Source organism: Odontesthes bonariensis, chromosome 19 (genome assembly GCF_027942865.1).
Source record: "Odontesthes bonariensis isolate fOdoBon6 chromosome 19, fOdoBon6.hap1, whole genome shotgun sequence".
Lineage (NCBI taxonomy): Eukaryota > Metazoa > Chordata > Actinopteri > Atheriniformes > Atherinopsidae > Odontesthes > Odontesthes bonariensis.
In genome coordinates, this window is record NC_134524.1 from 7,140,653 (window position 1) to 7,162,209 (window position 21,557).

A 21,557-nucleotide genomic window follows, 5' to 3' on the forward strand; every position below is an offset into this window, starting at 1 on the left:
AAGTCTGGTCCAGACACTCGTGGTTGGTTTTCATTTTGTGTCCTTTACAGCAGCTGCTGATCTCTCCCAACCTCAGAGACCGACTGAGAGTCCACAACCAGGCAGTCCAGGACTGATAGGAGGAACAGTTGGAGCTCTGCTGATCAAATTGAAACATTTGATGAATTAGAATAAAAAAAAGAGTCTTGAACTAAATCCCAGCTCAGTCAAAATACTCAGTTTCTGTTCAAAATACTGAGGTTTGTTTCCCACTTCACTGAGAGGCTTTATTTTGTAAAGATGCTTGTTGACCTGTTGTTGAGTTGTAAATACATTTTATGATAGTTATCCCATATATACTCTGTTTTCTTATATTGATTAAGAGTTTTGAGTTGAAGTTGGGCCTCGCTTATTTGTGTGAAGGTCATAAATTCCACTGTCAGGAATGTGGTCTGGTCCGGCTGGAAACTGAATCCTGAATTCCTTTTACGGCTGAGAGCTTTGTAAAGCAGGACACACCCATTTTCCAATAAAATGGAGGAGGCGTGAGGAGAGGCTTCAGAGTGGTTTGGAGATCGTAAGAAGCTGTCTCCTCACGCTCTCCTCACGAGTAAAAAACCCTTGACGTCTCTCTCTCTCTTGTTTTTGTATTGTTTGATAATTGTTTTAGGTGTTTGAACCTGACATCTGTACTGAAAAACTGTTTCTAAAGTTCTGTGTGTGCTGTTAACAAACAATAGCACCAACAGCGAATGGACAATCTTAAGGCAGCCCGATGGCGGGGACACAAACCACCGTCAGCTTCTTTGTGATCAAACGTCTCACTGTCGATCACTGCTGGCGTTCCTGCACTTTGAACAGATGTTTCTCTCTCTATCATTTTCTACATCAGGGCCTTCTTCTTCTCTCTGACTCCTGCATCGGTGTCCTCTCAGTGTGTGCAGCAGTCTAAAAGAAAAGCATTTCCCCATAAATATGAGTCTGTACCTATCATGTGTCATTAGGAGCTAAATTCCCATCACAGATCTCAGAGCAGTTTCATTTCAGAGAGGGGAACTTCCCTTTGACCAGCGATGCAGGAGATGACTGAACCTGAGACAAGCTGAGCTCTCCTAAAAACAACAAATGCTTTTTCATAATGGGCTGAAAGTTGTCGGTGTACTTTCGTCTAATTATGTCTCATGCAGTCGGTACCATGTACATTTGCCTTCCACTTTACAACTATGTGCAACTTTCTGTTGGTCTGGCACATAAAATCTCTATAAAATAAATTCATGTTTGTGGCTGTAATGTGAGAAAATGTGGGAAAGTTCAAATGGGAAAAACACTTTTTCAAGTCACTGTATACGTTAAAAGTCCCCAAGTTCAGCCGCATTTTATCGACTACGTTACCCATGATGCACCTCAGTTGTAGTTCCGGTGTTGGGCAGATTAACAGGTGTGTCAGAGGTGAAACTCATATCAGTATTCCTGTGTGTCTGAATACTGTGTTTACAGCAGTGATGTATGTTTAATCGTCCCTTTGCTTTCCAAGAATGCCATTTGTATTATTAAGAAGTTAGCTCGTTGCTAATGCTAACAGTGTAAACATCAAATCAAATCAAATCAAATTTATTTGTATAGCACATTTCATGTACAAAATAATTCAAAGTGCTTTACATAAAATAAAAGCATTGCAGCAGGGAGTGCAAGAAGCATTAAAAATACATAAAAGAATATAAAGAGAAACAAATAAAATCATTTATTAAAATAAGAAATAAAGTGTTTTACAACATGAAAACTTGTTATTTAATTTCCTTCTCTGGTTTCAGTTTTGTTAAAGCTTTATGAAACACACAGTGTGACACAAACACAATAAAATATGTATGAATATATCAGTGTGTAGGTGGAAATTCAGCTAAAAGTGAGAGATTCATGTCACAGAAACAAATGATGTTTTACAGTTCTTGATCAGTTATCAGAGGAAACAGCAGAACTATAACATCAGACAGATTTATTAAACAATTTACCTCTGTTATGTTCTTCCTTGAACTCAGATCATTTGTTTCTGTGACATGATTCTGACACTTTTAACAGAATTTCCAATTTGATCGTATGTTCAAGTCCTGTGAGAGCTGCTTAAAGAGTTTAAATGTCTCCAGGTTTTAGAGGCCAAAGTAAAGAGGGAAAAGCTTTAAGTTGGAAACTTTCATTCTCTGATTTAATGGCTCAAACTGTGACTGAGCAGCTTTTAGTTTGTCAAGCTGAGGGATCAAAGCTCTTAAAGAAATAAACTCTGCAGTTCAGCATCCAACAGAAGAATGGAAGCAGCTCAGAAAGGAGGCTGAAGCTGTGATTTGGTGGTTCAGGCAGATGCAGAGCAGCTTCTGGAAGCAGAGGGAGGGGGTTCAGCTCCTGTGGATGCTGATGGCTTTTAGAAAAGGAAGGGCAGGTTGTTCAGCTCAGAGCAGGCTGGGGTTTTTAAGCCAAAATTAAAAGAGAACCTTTAGGATTCAACCTTTCAGTGTGTAGTTGAACAGCTCAGGCTGTTGGCTGAAAGCTTTCAGCCTCCGAGAACGTGGAAACTATGATCACAGGACTTTTAAAGTTCAACAAGGGTGCTCAGAAAGAGAAGCTCAGGATGATGGGATGCTGCCTGGGGTTGGACTCATCATGGGTTCAATTCCCTCAAATGCTCTGTGGTTTTCCAGGTTTTATTCTTGAAGGAATCTAATCATCTTTTCTTTCAGGGATAGAGACCAACAATCAAAGTAAGGTTTGTGTGCTAGACTGATAGAACAGTGGGGTGGTTATTGGAAGAGTTGGGGGTTTGAAGCCCACAGCTTCAAAGGCATCAGGTGTTGTTCGGTGAATGGTATCAACTTTGGAAGCTCTGAGACTGAATGAATTTTACAGTCCGACACCTAGAATGAAGACATAAAAGCACTCCCAGAACATTGTAGTGATCTATCTATCTATCTATCTATCTATCTATCTATCTATACTGAGTAATGATGTGAAATGTAAGCTCTGGTAAATCTCCAGCATTCATAATCTTAACTAAATATGACCGTGTTGTTAAAATGTTAATATGACTGCTCTCTTCCATCATAAAACCTCATTTTATAAAGATTTCTCACATTTCAATGTTCCTACTGACTTTAGGGTGTAGTTACCGCTTATGACCGCCAGAGGGAAGCATAGAGACAGATGCAAAGAGGTTGTCAAGCTAGCAGATACGCTATTAGATATAACTTCCGGTGAGGAAAGAAAAAATAAAAGCCTCACAAATAAGTTTAAGCGCTTTTTAAAAATCCTATATTTATGTATATAATCACGTACTTTTCTTAAGAAATTGACTGTTTTTTGTGAATAAGATATTCCCAGTTCACATATTTGATGTTGGTTGTTTTGTTTTTACTTAGAGTTCATTTAGAAGACATGAATGTTGAATCTAGTTTTCCTTTTCCTGCCTCAGCTCATGTCCCACACTCCAGATCCGCTCAGATCCACAAGGACAGCTCACCTTCTCCGAAGACATTTTTTAATTCTGACAGTTCGGTTCATGGACAACATCTAAGCAGTATTTATTTACATTCAGTCACTAGTAAATCAAACAAGTCTCCGCTATTATCAGATCAATTAGCTGTATATTACGTCTGTTAATATATTTTTATTTTGAAAGGTAGCACTGGAAGTGTCAGTCATTTGTAACATCTCCAGCTTGACCTTTTCTGTAGATACCATTTGTGGCCACTAGAGGGCAGAAACGCCCTGCTCACAGCATAAAGACTGAATCTGCAGACTGCAGCTGGCTGCCTTCATCATATGAACAAAATGACTTTGGAACAGATTTCACTCCATTTCAGACACAACGGGACAACAATGCTTTGAGTAAAACATTCAAACTGACAAAGTACAACAATCTTTACGAGAAGTTTCATCTTTAGAGGTTTTTACCAGCTACTGTGTAGGTTTGAAACTGGTCCTACTTTACATATTTTCATTCTATCTATCTATCTATCTATCTATCTATCTATCTATCTATCTATCTATCTATCTATCTATCTATCTATCTATCTATCTTCACTGAGTAATGATGAGAAATGTAAGATCTGGTAAATCTCCAGCATTCATAATCTTAACTAAATATGACAGTGTTGTTAAAATATTAATATGACTGCTCTCTTCCATCATAAAACCTCATTTTATAAAGATTTCCCACATTTCAATGTTCCTACTGACTTTAGGGTGTAGTTACCGCTTATGACCGCCAGAGGGAAGCATAGAGACAGACGCAAAGAGGTTGTCAAGCTAGCAGATACGCTATTAGATATCACTTCCGGTGAGGAAAGAAAAATAAAAGCCTCCCAAATAAGTTTAAGCGCTTTTTTAAAATCCTATATTTATGTATATAATTACATTCTTTTCTTAAGAAATTGACTGTTTTTTGTGTGTAATATATTCCCAGTTCACATATTTAATGTTGGTTGTTTCGTTTTTACTTGGAGTTCATTTAGAAGACATGAATGTTGAATCTAGTTTTCCTTTTCCTGCCTCAGCTCATGTCCCACACTCCAGATCCGCTCAGATCCACAAGGACAGCTCACCTTCTCCGAAGACATTTTTTAATTCTGACAGTTCAGTTCACGGACAACATCTAAGCAGTTACTGTTGGGTCTCTGAGAGAAACGTGATGTTGAGGCGCACTCAGCCGCCCCAGCAGCAGCACATCTGTCTGTCATAAAGGTGGCGTCACTAAACTGAAGAAACGGAGAACAAGGAGAAAATAAAAACAGGGAAAAGTAGTGCAAACCTGGCCTGGTTTCGGTATAAGATGTGAATAAGCCCAGAAACAGAAGGATGTACATTGTTTACATTCATAAAAGATACACAAAAGGCATCTGATTCTGAGACACTTTATTTATTCCAGATCCCAGTTCCTCGTTGAATAATAAGAGTGTCAGAAAAAAAGACAATAGAGGAGGTAATATACACAAAAAGGACAAATGAGAACAATCAAAAGCATCTTTATTTATGTCTGTTGCTTCAGTGGATCTCAGACCTGCCCCATCAAAAAAATTTTTATTTTTTTGGACGTTAAGGCGGCGGAGAGTAGAGGTGCCGCTGGTGGCGTGAAAATTCGCACAAAACCGGAGATACAACTTCTAATGGGAAAACAATTGTGGATGATGAACTTTTAAACTTCTTGGTAACAAAAATGAAAACCATGACTCATGATGACATCGTGTTAATGGCAGTGAACCACTTCGGATCGGAGTGGATCGAGAACTCTAAGAGATTGCTGTTCGAACTCTGCCCAAGTTCTCAGCGAAATGTGTCACACAAAGGGGCACACAAAGATGTCAGCAATGTTAAAAGGTGCTTGAAGTTGTTAAACGAGGTTGGTGAAAAATATTCCCCATTTTGTATCTCATTACCTCGACGAACTACCGCCAGTCACTTTCAGTAGCCTGGACGTATCATGTCTTCTTGGTAGAATTGAACACCTCACTGTGGAGATCAGTGTTATGAAGCAGGCCATGTCGATGCAGACAAGTGCCTGTGAGGATCTTCGTACGGTAACATTGGATATAGGACAACGTCTGTGTGCAGTTGAAAAGCTGGACTCGAATGGACTGACTTCGGCTCAGCCGACTCCCTGCAGGAGTGGGGAGAACCAAGCCCGCGACTCGGAGACGTCTCAGAGCCTGAATTCTGCCACCCTGCTACCTGGCAGGACTGTGAAAGCAGCTGAGGCCGCGACCAGCGAGAATGGCATCGTAATGTCTCCCAACTATGCCCGAGTTCTGAAGGAGGGCCGACAAAAGCATCCTTCTGGAAAAGATAGGACTGCTTTGCCGTCTAAACCCAGACCGAACTCTTCGAGAGAGAAGAAGACAGCGGGGATTGTTGGGACCTCTGCTGGAGGTAACATACAGGCAATAACAACAAAGTCGGTAAGTGTTTTTGCTACTCGCTTTTCACTTGACTTGGAACCAGACGCACTGGGCCAGAGTGGATTTCTGTGAGACGCTTCTTCGAGGCTCGTAAACCCAGGGCTGCCGCAGGTCCAGTGCATGGGGATATGCCGACTGGAAACGGGCCTGAAATGTAGTTAGGATACGCTTGTGTCTCCTCGAACTAATCTTAGAGTTGTGTCATACAACTCCCGTGGCCTGCGCCTCGGACATGGGGCAGGTGATAAAGCGCAACGGTTTGTAGTTGACAAACTCATGGAGAGCACTGACATTTTGTGCATACAGGAGACATTCCTAGCGAAGCAAGATCTCGATCGATTGAACTCTGTAAATAATGAATTTCATGGGGCAGGGGAATCTACTACAGACTTAAGCTCTGGAATCCAAAGGGGTAGAATTCCCGGGGGAGTGGCCATTTTTTGGCATAAAAGAAATGATCCCTTGATCAGTGTCATTAGGCTTGATGTTGACTGGGCTATTGCCATTAAGGTTGAATATAATGATACAGTTTTTGTTGTTTTAAATGTGTATACACCTTATGAATGTACAAAAAATGATGATGAATACATCAGTAGGCTGGGTTTCATCAGCTCATTTATTAAAGAATCTGCTTATACATCTTTATTTATTGTTGGTGACATGAATGCTGATATTTCAGACAAGTCATCACTGTTTGGTCAGCATCTTCTGCGGTTTTGTGAGGACAATAAGCTGGTTCTCTCCAGCAAAGCACTGCATGCCCATAGATAGCTACACATACACCAGTGAAGCCTGGCACACTACGTCTTGGCTGGATCACTGTATGTGTACAGCTGACGCTCATGGGTGTATTGAGAGAATGAACATAATGTACGAGATGGCTACAAGTGATCACATACCTGTCTCATTTGTGGTTAATGCTGTGAACCTTCCTGAACTGTCAAGTCATGAGAACCATGTGCGAAGTGGGAAAATAGACTGGACACGGTTGTCAGACAAGCACATTAATCACTACAAGGCCTTGACTGATAAGAGCCTTGGTGGCATTGCTCTTCCATGTGATGCTGTCCTATGTGTTGATATTAATTGTAAGAATCTGAATCATGGTAAAAATCTATGTGTACTGTATGACAAGATTGTAAGTTGTCTTATTAATAGTGGTAAGCTCCTATATAACAATAAAGGTAAACAACATAATGTGAGGCCAGGATGGAATGATCATGTAGCTGACCTCCATGTGGAAGCCAATAATGCTTTTAAAGCTTGGGTAATAGCAGGGAAAGCAAGACATGGTCCTGAGTATGAACGCAAGAAACTGGGAAACGCTCGTTATAAGTATGCTTTACGGTTTATTAAAAGACATGAATTGGCTATGAGAGCTAACTCCATGGCAAAGAAGCTTCAGAATAACAACGTTAACTAGAAAGCTGCAAGCAGCTGTGAGCGGGACCGAGGTGTGCGTACGTTGGGATGTGCGTACGTTGGGCATGCGCTGGACGCTGGAGCTGCAGCTCTGCCCACACGCACGATACCCGCTGTGTACTTACGAGCACAGCATAACCCCAATGCGGAGGGGTTTTTGAAAATTTCTAGGGGGCGCCACTGAGCCATTTTTCTCCGCCCACACACGATACCCTTTACATACGTACGAGGTCGTCAGGGTGGACGTGTGTACCAAGTTTCATTACCTTGAGATGATGATAAGGCTTTCAAATCACAAACGCCATCACACGATTTTCACCGCATGGCCACGCCCACACCGTTCAGAGTTTGGAAAAGTTTTTCCATGAATTGTTGCCTCCATGTCTTAAGAGTAACTTGGCTAAGTTTGAAGCTTGTAGCATTAAATCTGTGGGAGGAGTTTGATAAAATGTGAGGTATGGAAAAAAAAGACGTTTCTGACCACCAGCAGGTGGCGCTGTTGGTGGATGTCACTATTTTATCTATGCGCGTTCAGGCTGGGTCCAGATATCACCGTATGAAGTTTGGGACAGATTGGATAATGTATGTGGAAGTTATAAGCGACTTAATTTTTCATGGCGAGTCATAACTTCAAGGCGTCGCCACGGCCACGCCCTTTGAGGTTTGAAAAAGTTTCTCCATGACTCTTTCCCCCCATGTCTTAAGAGTAATCTGGCCAAGTTTTAAGCTTGTAGCATTAAATCTGTAGGACGAGTTCGATCAAATGCGAGATGTGGAAAAAAAGAGATGTTTCCGACCACCAGCAGGTGGCGCTATAGGTAGATGTCACTATGATAATATGTACGCGTTCAGGCTGGGTCCAGCATTCACCGTATGAAGTTTGGGACAGATTGGATAATGTATGTGGAAGTTATAAGCGACTTCAATTTTTGTGGCGAGTGATGGCGAGTCATCGAACTTTGAGGCGTCGCTACGGCCACGCCCTTTAAGTTTTGAAAAAGTTTCCCCATGAATCTCTCCCCCCATGTCTTAAGAGTAACCTGGCCAAGTTTCAAGTCTGTAGCATGAAATCTGTGGGACAAGTTCGATCTTATGCAAGGCGTGGAATCGGTCAAAAATGGCACGAAAACGCACTTTCCATCCAAAATGGCCGCCTTCCTGTGTACGTGGGACCATGGCGGCTTGAGACTTTTTTGTGCGTCTTGGCATGATGAATGAGTGTACCGAGTTTCGTCGTCCCACGCGAAACTAATCCTATTGCGGGGACAATTTTTAAGCATCGTAGGGGGCGCTACAGAGTCAATGAGCGACTCCCAAAAATATAAAGTTTAGATTCTTTCATGTCGTCGACCGGCACATGGCGCTCGCAAAATTTCCTGAGTTTTCGCATACCTTTTGCAAAGAATAAGAAAGAAAGAAAGAAAGAAAGAAAGAAAGAATAATAATAACGAGGTGCGCGTACGTTGGATGTGTGCACGTTGGGCATGCGCTGGACGCCGTAGTTGCGCAGCTCTGCCCACACGCACGATTCCCATTGCGTACGTACGAGCCCACAATAACCCCAATGCATAGGGGTTTTGGAAAATTTCTAGGGGGCGCCACTGAGCCATTTTGCTCCGCCCACACACAATACCCTTTACATACGTACGAGGTCGTCAGGGTGGACGTGTGTACCAAGTTTCATGACTTTGCGAAGATGATAAGGCTTTCATATCACAAACGCCATCACACGATTTTAACCTCTGGCCACGCCTACACCGTTCAGAGTTTGGAAAAGTTTCTCCATGAATTTTTGCCCCCATGTCTTAAGAGTAACATGGCCAAGTTTGAAGCTTGTAGCATTAAATCTGTAGGAGGAGTTTGAGGTGTGGAAAAAAAAGACTTTTCCAACCACCAGCAGGTGGCGCTGTAGGTGGATGTCACTATTTTATATGTGCGCGTTCAGGCTGGGTCAAGCAATCACCGTATGAAGTTTGGGAAAGATTGGATAATGTATGTGGGAGTTATAAGCGACTTAATTTTTCATGGCGATTCATAAATTTGGGGCATCGCCACGGCCACGCCCTTTGAGGTTTGAAAAAGTTGGCCAATGATTTTTTCCCCCCATGTCTTAAGAGTAACCTGGCCAAGTTTGAAGATTTTAGCATGAAATATGTAGGAGGAGTTTGATCAAATAAGAGGTGTGGAAAAAAATGAAGTTTCCGACCACCATTAGGTGGCGCTGTAGGTGGATGTCACTATGATAATATGTGCGCGTTCAGGCTGGGTCCAGCAATGACCGTTTGAACTTTGGGACAGATTGGATAATGTATGTGGGAGTTATAAGCAACTTAATTTGTTGTGGCGAGTGATGGCGAGTCATCAAACTTTGAGGCGTCGCCACGCCCACGCCCTTTGAGGTTTGAAAAAGTTTCTCCATGAATTTTTCCCCCCATGTCTTAAGAGTAACCTGGCCAAGTTTGAAGTCTGTAGCATTAAATCTGTAGGACAAGTTCGATCTTATACAAAGTGTAGAATCGGTCAAAAATGGCACGAAAACGCACTTTCCATCCAAAATGGCCGACTTCCTGTGGACGTGGGACCATGGCGGCATGAGACTTTTTTGTGCGTCTGGGCATGATGAATGAGTGTACCGAATTTCGTCGTCCCACGCAAAACTAACCCCAATGTGTGGACCATTTTTAAGTACCCTAGGGGGCGCCACTGAGCCACTTTGCTCCTTCCACACACGATACCCTTCACATACGTACGAGGTGTTCAGGATGGACGTGTATGCCAAGTTTCATGACGTTGTGATGATGATAAGGCTTTCAAATCACAAACACCATCACACGATTTTCACCGCCTGACCACGCCCGAATTGTTCAGAGTTTGGAAAAGTTTCTCCATGAATTTTTGCCCCCATGTCTTAAGAGTAACCTGGCTAAGTTTGAAGCTTGTAGCATTAAATCTGTAGGAGGAGTTTTATAAAATGTGAGGTGTGGCAAAAAATGACATTTCCGACCACCAGCAGGTGGCGCTATAGGAGGATGTCACTATGATAATATGTACGCGTTCAGGCTTGGTCCAGCATTCACCGTATGAAGTTTGGGACAGATTGGATAATGTATGTGGGAGTTATAAGCGACTTCATTTTTTGTGGCGAGTGATGGCGAGTCATCGAACTTTGAGGAGTTGCCACGCCCACGCCCTTTAAGTTTTGAAAAAGTTTCTCCATGAATTCCCCCCCCCATGTCTTAAGAGTAACCTGGCCAAGTTTGAAGTCTGTAGCATTAAATCTGTAGGACAAGTTCGATCTTAAGCAAGGCGTGGAATCGGCCAAAAATGGCACGAAAACGCACTTTCCATCCAAAATGGCCGCCTTCCTGTGTACGTGGGACCATGGCGGCAAGAGACTTTTTTGTGCGTCTGGGCATGGTGAATGAGTGTACCGAATTTCATTGTCCTACGCGAAACTAACCCCATTGCGGGCACCATTTTTAAGCACCGTAGGGGGCGCTACAGAGCCAATGAGCAACTCCCAAAGATATAATGTTTAGATTCGTTCATGTCGTCGACTAGCACGTGGCGCTCGCAAAATTTCCTGAGTTTTCGCATACCTTTTGCAAAGAATAAGAAAGAAAGAAAGAAAGAATAATAATAATAATAATAAACCTTACAGATACAATAGGGTCCTTGCAGTTTCACTGCTCGGTCCCTAATAATAAACCTTACAGATACAATAGGGTCCTTGCAGTTTCACTGCTCGGTCCCTAATAAACCTTACAGATACAATAGGGTCCTTGCAGTTTCACTGCTCGGTCCCTAATAATAATAACTAGAAAGCTGCAAGCAGCTGTGAGCGGGACCGAGTGTGCGTACGTTGGGATGTGCGCACGTTGGGCATGCGCTGGACGCCGTAGTCGCGCAGCTCTGCCCACACGCACGATTCCCATTGCGTACGTACGAGCACACAATAACCCCAATGCATAGGGGTTTTTGAAAATTTCTAGGGGGCGCCACTGAGCCATTTTGCTCCGCCCACACACAATACCCTTTACATACGTACGAGGTCGTCAGGGTGGACGTGTGTACCAAGTTTCATGACTTTGCGATGATGATAAGGCTTTCATATTACAAACGCCATCACACGATTTTCACCTCTGGCCACGCCCACACCGTTCAGAGTTTGGAAAAGTTTCTCCATGAAGTTTTGCCCTCATGTCTTAAGAGTAACCTGGCCAAGTTTTAGATTTTAGCATGAAATATGTAGGAGGAGTTTGATCAAATAAGAGGTGTGGAAAAAAATGAAGTTTCCGACCACCATTAGGTGGCGCTGTAGGTGGATATCACTTTTTTATATGTGCACGTTCAGGCTGGGTCCAGCATTCACCGTATGAAGTTTGGGACAGATTGGATAATGTATGTGGGAGTTATAAGCGACTTAATTTTTTATGGCGCGTCATAAATTTGAGGTGTCGCCACGGCCACGCCCTTTAAGTTTTTAAAAAGTTGGCCAATGATTTTTTCGGCCCATGTCTTAAGAGTAACCTGGCCAAGTTTGAAGTCTGTAGCATTAAATCTGTAGGACAAGTTCGATCTTATACAAGGTGTGGAATCGGTCAAAAATGGCACGAAAACGCACTTTCCATCCAAAATGGCCGACTTCCTGTGGACGTGGGACCATGGGGGCCTGAGACTTTTTTGTGCGTCTTGGCATGATGAATGAGTGTACCGAATTTCGTCGTCCCACGCGAAACTAATCCTATTGCGGGGACAATTTTTAAGCATCGTAGGGGGCGCTACAGAGCCAATGAGCGACTCCCAAAAATATAAAGTTTAGATTCTTTTATGTCGTCGACCGGCACATGGCGCTCGCAAAATTTCCTGAGTTTTCGCATACCTTTTGCAAAGAATAAGAAAGAAAGAAAGAAAGAATAATAATAATAAACCTTACAGATACAATAGGGTCCTTGCAGTTTCACTGCTCGGTCCCTAATAACTAGAAAGCTGCAAGCAGCTGTGAGCGGGACCGAGGTGTGCGTACGTTGGGATATGCGCACGTTGGGGCATGCGCTGGACGCTGGAGCCGCAGCTCTGCCCACACACACGATACCCTCTGCGTACGTACGAGGACATAATAACTCCAATGCGGAGGGGTTTTTGAAAATTTCTAGGGGGCGCCACTGAGCCATTTTGCTCAGCCCACACACGATACCCTTCACATACGAACGAGGTCATCAGGGTGGACGTGTGTGCCAAGTTTCATGACATTGTGATGATGATAAGGCTTTCAAATCACAAACACCATCACAAGTTTTTCACCGCCTGACCACGCCCGAATTGTTCAGAGTTTGGAAAAGTTTCTCTATGAATATTTGCCCCCATGTCTTAAGAGTAACCTGGCTAAGTTTGAAGCTTGTAGCATTAAATCTGTAGGAGGAGTTTTATAAAATGTGAGGTGTGGCAAAAAATGACATTTCCGACCACCAGCAGGTGGCGCTATAGGAGGATGTCACTATGATAATATGTACGCGTTCAGGCTGAGTCCAGCATTCACCGTGTGAAGTTTGGGACAGATTGGATAATGAGTGTGGAAGTTATAAGCGACTTAATTCTTCATGGCGAGTCATAAATTTGAGGCGTCGCCACGGCCACGCCCTTTGAGGTTTGAAAAAGTTTCTCCATGACTCTTTCCCCCCATGTCTTAAGAGTAATCTGGCCAAGTTTGAAGCTTGTAGCATTAAATCTGTAGGACGAGTTCGATCAAATGCGAGATGTGGAAAAAAAGAGATGTTTCCGACCACCAGCAGGTGGCGCTATAGGTGGATGTCGTTATGATAATATGTATGCGTTCAGGCTGGGTCCAGCATTCACCGTATGAAGTTTGGGACAGATTGGATAATGTATGTGGGAGTTATAAGCGACTTAATTTGTTGTGGCGAGTGATGGCGAGTCATCGAACTTTGAGGAGTTGCCACGCCCACGCCCTTTAAGTTTTGAAAAAGTTTCTCCATGAATTTCCCCCCCCATGTCTTAAGAGTAACCTGGCCAAGTTTGAAGTCTGTAGCATGAAATCTGTAGGACAAGTTCGATCTTAAGCAAGGCGTGGAATCGGCCAAAAATGGCACGAAAACGCACTTTCCATCCAAAATGGCCGCCTTCCTGTGTACGTGGGACCATGGCGGCCTGAGACTTTTTTGTGCGTCTTGGCATGATGAACGAGTGTACCGAATTTCGTCATCCCACGCGAAACTAATCCTATTGCGGGGACAATTTTTAACCATCGTAGGGGGCGCTACAGAGCCAATGAGCGACTACCAAAAATATAAAGTTTAGATTCTTTCATGTCGTCGACCGGCACGTGGCGCTCGCAAAATTTCCTGAGTTTTCGCATACCTTTTGCAAAGAATAAGAAAGAAAGAAAGAAAGAAAGAATAATAACTAGAAAGCTGCAAGCAGCTGTGAGCGGGACCGAGTGTGCGTACGTTGGGATGTACAAACGTTGGCTATGCGCTGGACGCCGTAGTTGCGCAGCTCTGCCCACACGCATGATTCCCATTGCGTACGTACGAGCACACAATAACCCCAATGCATAGGGGTTTTTGAAAATTTCTAGGGGGCGCCACTGAGCCATTTTGCTCCGCCCACACACAATACCCTTTACATACGTACGAGGTCGTCAGGGTGGACGTGTGTACCAAGTTTCATGACTTTGCGATGATGATAAGGCTTTCATATCACAAAAGCCATCACACGATTTTCACCTCTGGCCACGCCCACACCGTTCAGAGTTTGGAAAAGTTTCTCCATGAATTTTTGCCCCCATGTCTTAAGAGTAACATGGCCAAGTTTGAAGCTTGTAGCATTAAATCTGTAGGAGGAGTTTGAGGTGTGGAAAAAAAAGACTTTTCCAACCACCAGCAGGTGGCGCTGTAGGTGGATGTCAGTATTTTATATGTGCGTGTTCAGGCTGGGTCAAGCAATCACCGTATGAAGTTTGGGAAAGATTGGATAATGTATGTGGGAGTTATAAGCGACTTAATTTTTCATGGCGAGTCATAAATTTGAGGCGTCGCCACGGCCACGCCCTTTGAGGTTTGAAAAAGTTGGCCAATGATTTTTTCATCCCATGTCTTAAGAGTAACCTGGCCAAGTTTGAAGCTTGTAGCATGAAATCTGTAGGAGGAGTTTGATCAAATGTGAGGTGTGAAAACAAAAAGACATTTCCAACCACCAGCAGGTGGCGCTGTAGGTGGATGTCTCTATTTTATATGTACACATTCAGGCTGGGTCCAGCATTCACCGTATGAAGTTTGGGACAGATTGGATAATGTTTGTGGGAGTTATAAGCGACTTAATTTTTTATGGCGAGTCATAAATTTGAGGCGTCGCCACGGCCACGCCCTTTGAGGTTTGAAAAAGTTGGCCAATGATTTTTTCCCCCCATGTCTTAAGAGTAACCTGGCCAAGTTTGAAGCTCGTAGCATGAAATCTGTAGGAGGAGTTTGATCAAATGCGAGGTGTGGAAAAAAAAAGACATTTCCAACCACCAGCAGGTGGCGCTATAGGTGGATGTCACTATTTTATATGTGAGCTTTCAGTCTGGGTCCAGCATTCACCGTATGAAGTTTGGGACAGATTGGATAATATATGTGGGAGTTATAAGCGACTTCATTTTTCGTGGCGAGTGATGGCGAGTCATCAAACTTTGAGGCGTCGCCACGGCCACGCCCTTTAAGTTTTGAAAAAGTTGGCCAATGAATTTTTCCCTCCATGTCTTAAGAGTAACCTGGCCAAGTTTGAAGTCTGTAGCATTAAATCTGTAGGACAAGTTCGATCTTATACAAGGTGTGGAATCGGTCAAAAATGGCACGAAAACGCACTTTCCATCCAAAATGGCCGACTTCCTGTGGACGTGGGACCATGGCGGCCTGAGACTTTTTTGTGCGTCTTGGCATGATGAATGAGTGTACCGAATTTCGTCGTCCCACGCGAAACTAATCCTATTGCGGAGACCATTTTTAAGCATTATAGGGGGCGCTACAGAGCCAATGAGCGACTCCCAAAAATATAAAGTTTAGATTCTTTCATGTCGTCGACTGGCAGGTGGCGCTCGCAAAATTTCCTGAGTTTTCGCATACCTTTTGCAAAGAATAAGAAAGAAAGAATAATAACTAGAAAGCTGCAAGCAGCTGTGAGCGGGACCGAGGTGTGCGTACGTTGGGATGTGCGCACGTTGGGGCATGCGCTGGACGCTGGAGCCGCAGCTCTGCCCACACACACGATACCCTCTGCGTACGTACGAGCACATAATAACTCCAATGCGGAGGGGTTTTTGAAAATTTCTAGGGGGCGCCACTGAGCCATTTTGCTCAGCCCACACACGATACCCTTCACATACGAACGAGGTCATCAGGGTGGACGTGTGTGCCAAGTTTCATTAAGTTGCGATGATGATAAGGCTTTCAAATCACAAACGCCATCACACGATTGTCACCGCCTGGCCACGCCCACACCGTTCAGAGTTTGGAAAAGCTTCTCAAGAGTTTTCTTCCCCCCTAGCTTAAGAGTAACCTGGCCAAGTTTGAAGATTTTAGCATTAAATATGTAGGAGGAGTTTGATCAAATGCGAGGTGTGAAAAAAAAAGATGTTTCCAACCACCAGCAGGTGGCGCTATGGGTGGATGTCACTATGATAATATGTACGCGTTCAGGCTGGGTCCAGCATTCACCATATGAAGTTTGGGACAGATTGGATAATGTATGTGGGAGTTATAAGCAACTTAATTTGTTGTGGCGAGTGATGGCGAGTCATAGAACTTTGAGGCGTCGCCACGCCCACGCCCTTTGAGGTTTGAAAAAGTTTCTCCATGAATTTTTCCCCCCATGTCTTAAGAGTAGCCTGGCCAAGTTTGAAGTCTGTAGCATGAAATCTGTAGGACAAGTTCGATCTTATACAAGGTGTAGAATCGGTCAAAAATGGCACGAAAACGCACTTTCCATCCAAAATGGCCGACTTGCTGTGGACGTGGGACCATGGCGGCATGAGACTTTTTTGTGCGTCTGGGCATGATGAATGAGTGTACCGAATTTCGTCGTCCCACGCAAAACTAACCCCAATGTGTGGACCATTTTTAAGTACCCTAGGGGGCGCCACTGAGCCACTTTGCTCCGCCCACACACGATACCCTTCACATACGTACGAGGTGTTCAGGATGGACGTGTGTGCCAAGTTTCATGACGTTGTGATGATGATAAGGCTTTCAAATCACAAACACCATCACACGTTTTTCACCGCCTGACCACGCCCGAATTGTTCAGAGTTTGGAAAAGTTTCTCCATGAATATTTGCCCCCATGTCTTAAGAGTAACCTGGCTAAGTTTGAAGCTTGTAGCATTAAATCTGTAGGAGGAGTTTTATAAAATGTGAGGTGTGGCAAAAAATGACATTTCCGACCACCAGCAGGTGGCGCTATAGGAGGATGTCACTATGATAATATGTACGCGTTCAGGCTGAGTCCAGCATTCACCGTGTGAAGTTTGGGACAGATTGGATAATGAGTGTGGAAGTTATAAGCGACTTAATTCTTCATGGCGAGTCATAACTTTGAGGCGTCGCCACGACCACGCCCTTTGAGGTTTGAAAAAGTTTCTCCATGACTCTTTCCCCCCATGTCTTAAGAGTAATCTGGCCAAGTTTAAAGCTTGTAGCATTAAATCTGTAGGACGAGTTCGATCAAATGCGAGATGTGGAAAAAAAGAGATGTTTCCGACCACCAGCAGGTGGCGCTATAGGTGGATGTCGTTATGATAATATGTATGCGTTCAGGCTAGGTCCAGCATTCACCGTATGAAGTTTGGGACAGATTGGATAATGTATGTGGGAGTTATAAGCGACTTAATTTGTTGTGGCGAGTGATGGCGAGTCATCGAACTTTGAGGAGTTGCCACGCCCACGCCCTTTAAGTTTTGAAAAAGTTTCTCCATGAATTTCCCCCCCCATGTCTTAAGAGTAACCTGGCCAAGTTTGAAGTCTGTAGCATGAAATCTGTAGGACAAGTTCGATCTTAAGCAAGGCGTGGAATCGGCCAAAAATGGCACGAAAACGCACTTTCCATCCAAAATGGCCGCCTTCCTGTGTACGTGGGACCATGGCGGCCTGAGACTTTTTTGTGCGTCTTGGCATGATGAACAAGTGTACCGAATTTCGTCATCCCAAGCGAAACTAATCCTATTGCGGGGACAATTTTTAACCATCGTAGGGGGCGCTACAGAGCCAATGAGCGACTCCCAAAGATATAATGTTTAGATTCTTTCATGTCGTCGACTGGCACGTGGCGCTCGCAAAATTTCCTGAGTTTTCGCATACCTTTTGCAAAGAATAAGAAAGAAAGAAAGAAAGAAAGAAGAAAGAAAGAATAACTAGAAAGCTGCAAGCAGCTGTGAGCGGGACCGAGGTGTGCGTACGTTGGGATGTGCGCACGTTGGGGCATGCGCTGGACGCTGGAGCCGCAGCTCTGCCCACACACACGATACCCTCTGCGTACGTACGAGCACATAATAACTCCAATGAGGAGGGGTTTTTGAAAATTTCTAGGGGGCGCCACTGAGCCATTTTGCTCAGCCCACACACGATACCCTTCACATACGAACGAGGTCATCAGGGTGGACGTGTGTGCCAAGTTTCATTAAGTTGCGATGATGATAAGGCTTTCAAATCACAAACGCCATCACACGATTGTCACCGCCTGGCCACGCCCACACCGTTCAGAGTTTGGAAAAGCTTCTCAAGAGTTTTCTTCCCCCCTAGCTTAAGAGTAACCTGGCCAAGTTTGAAGCGTTTAGCATTAAATATGTAGGAGGAATTTGATCAAATACGAGGTGTGAAGAAAAAAGATGTTTCCAACCACCAGCAGGTGGCGCTATGGGTGGATGTCACTATGATAATATGTACGCGTTCAGGCTGGGTCCAGCATTCACCGTATGAAGTTTGGGACAGATTGGATAATGTATGTGGGAGTTATAAGCAACTTAATTTGTTGTGGCGAGTGATGGCGAGTCATCAAACTTTGAGGCGTCGCCACGCCCACGCCCTTTGAGGTTTGAAAAAGTTTCTCCATGAATTTTTCCCCCCATGTCTTAAGAGTAACCTGGCCAAGTTTGAAGTCTGTAGCATTAAATCTGTAGGACAAGTTCGATCTTATACAAGGTGTAGAATCGGTCAAAAATGGCACGAAAACGCACTTTCCATCCAAAATGGCCGACTTCCTGTGGACGTGGGACCATGGCGGCATGAGACTTTTTTGTGCGTCTGGGCATGATGAATGAGTGTACCGAATTTCGTCGTCCCACGCAAAACTAACCCCAATGTGTGGACCATTTTTAAGTACCCTAGGGGGCGCCACTGAGCCACTTTGCTCCTTCCACACACGATACCCTTCACATACGTACGAGGTGTTCAGGATGGACGTGTGTGCCAAGTTTCATGACGTTGTGATGATGATAAGGCTTTCAAATCACAAACACCATCACACGATTTTCACCGCCTGACCACGCCCGAATTGTTCAGAGTTTGGAAAAGTTTCTCCATGAATTTTTGCCCCCATGTCTTAAGAGTAACCTGGCTAAGTTTGAAGCTTGTAGCATTAAATCTGTAGGAGGAGTTTTATAAAATGTGAGGTGTGGCAAAAAATGACATTTCCGACCACCAGCAGGTGGCGCTATAGGAGGATGTCACTATGATAATATGTACGCGTTCAGGCTTGGTCCAGCATTCACCGTATGAAGTTTGGGACAGATTGGATAATGAGTGTGGAAGTTATAAGCGACTTAATTCTTCATGGCGAGTCATAACTTTGAGGCGTCGCCACGGCCACGCCCTTTGAGGTTTGAAAAAGTTTCTCCATGACTCTTTCCCCCCATGTCTTAAGAGTAATCTGGCCAAGTTTGAAGCTTGTAGCATTAAATCTGTAGGACGAGTTCGATCAAATGCGAGATGTGGAAAAAAAGAGATGTTTCCAACCCCCAGCAGGTGGCGCTATAGGTGGATGTCGTTATGATAATATGTACGCGTTCAGGCTGGGTCCAGCATTCACCGTATGAAGTTTGGGACAGATTGGATAATGTATGTGGGAGTTATAAGCGACTTCATTTTTTGTGGCGAGTGATGGCGAGTCATCGAAATTTGAGGAGTTGCCACGCCCACGCCCTTTAAGTTTTGAAAAAGTTTCTCCATGAATTCCCCCCCCCATGTCTTAAGAGTAACCTGGCCAAGTTTGAAGTCTGTAGCATTAAATCTGTAGGACAAGTTCGATCTTAAGCAAGGCGTGGAATCGGCCAAAAATGGCACGAAAACGCACTTTCCATCCAAAATGGCCGCCTTCCTGTGTACGTGGGACCATGGCGGCAAGAGACTTTTTTGTGCGTCTGGGCATGGTGAATGAGTGTACCGAATTTCATTGTCCTACGCGAAACTAACCCCATTGCGGGCACCATTTTTAAGCATCGTAGGGGGCGCTACAGAGCCAATGAGCAACTCCCAAAGATATAATGTTTAGATTCTTTCATGTCGTCGACTAGCACGTGGCGCTCGCAAAATTTCGTGAGTTTTCGCATACCTTTTGCAAAGAATAAGAAAGAAAGAAAGAAAGAAAGAAAGAACTAGAAAGCTGCAAGCAGCTGTGAGCGGGACCGAGTGTGCGTACGTTGGGATGTGCGCACGTTGGGCATGCGCTGGACGCCGTAGTCGCGCAGCTCTGCCCACACGCACGATTTCCATTGCGTACGTACGAGCACGCAATAACCCCAATGCATAGGGTTTTTTGAAAATTTCTAGGGGGCGCCACTGAGCCATTTTGCTCCGCCCACACACAATACCCTTTACATACGCACAAGGTCGTCAGGGTGGACGTGTGTACCAAGTTTCATGACTTTACGATGATGATAAGGCTTTCATATTACAAACGCCATCACACGATTTTCACCTCTGGCCACGCCCACACCGTTCAGAGTTTGGAAAAGTTTCTCCATGAAGTTTTGCCCTCATGTCTTAAGAGTAACCTGGCCAAGTTTGAAGATTTTAGCATGAAATATGTAGGAGGAGTTTGATCAAATAAGAGGTGTGGAAAAAAATGAAGTTTCCGACCACCAGCAGGTGGCGCTGTAGGTGGATATCACTTTTTTGTATGTGCACGTTCAGGCTGGGTCCAGCATTCACCGTATGAAGTTTGGGACAGATTGGATAATGTATGTGGGAGTTATAAGCGACTTAATTTTTTATGGCGCGTCATAAATTTGAGGTGTCGCCACGGCCACGCCCTTTAAGTTTTGAAAAAGTTGGCCAATGATTTTTTCGGCCCATGTCTTAAGAGCAACCTGGCCATGTTTGAAGGTTTTTGCATTAAATATGTAGGAGGAGTTCGATCAAATGCGAGGTGTGGAAAAAAAAAGACATTTCCAACCACCAGCAGGTGGCGCTATAGGTGGATGTCACTATTTTATATGTGAGCTTTCAGTCTGGGTCCAGCATTCACCGTATGAAGTTTGGGACAGATTGGATAATATATGTGGGAGTTATAAGCGACTTCATTTTTCGTGGCGAGTGATGGCGAGTCATCAAACTTTGAGGCGTCGCCACGGCCACGCCCTTTAAGTTTTGAAAAAGTTGGCCAATGAATTTTTCCCTCCATGTCTTAAGAGTAACCTGGCCAAGTTTGAAGTCTGTAGCATTAAATCTGTAGGACAAGTTCGATCTTAAGCAAGGCGTGGAATCGGTCAAAAATGGCACGAAAACGCACTTTCCATCCAAAATGGCCGACTTCCTGTGGACGTGGGACCATGGCGGCATGAGACTTTTTTGTGCGTCTTGGCATGATGAATGAGTGTACCGAATTTCATCGTCCCACGCGAAACTAATCCTATTGCGGGGACAATTTTTAAGCATCGTAGGGGGCGCTACAGAGCCAATGAGCGACTCCCAAAAATATAAAGTTTAGATTCTTTCATGTCGTCGACTGGCAGGTGGTGCTCGCAAAATTTCCTGAGTTTTCGCATACCTTTTGCAAAGAATAAGAAAGAATAATAATAACTAGAAAGCTGCAAGCAGCTGTGAGCGGGACCGAGGTGTGCGTACGTTGGGATGTGCGCACGTTGGGGCATGCGCTGGACGCTGGAGCCGCAGCTCTGCCCACACACACGATACCCTCTGCGTACGTACGAGCACATAATAACTCCAAT

General features: G+C 44.2%; 1 protein-coding gene across 1 annotated transcript in view; it reads right to left on the reverse strand.

Annotated features, from left to right (window-relative positions):
- The window catches only part of LOC142369519 (Fc receptor-like protein 5), a 366,062-nt gene that overhangs the window by 76,302 nt on the left and 268,203 nt on the right, over positions 1-21,557 (reverse strand). The window lies entirely within an intron of this gene.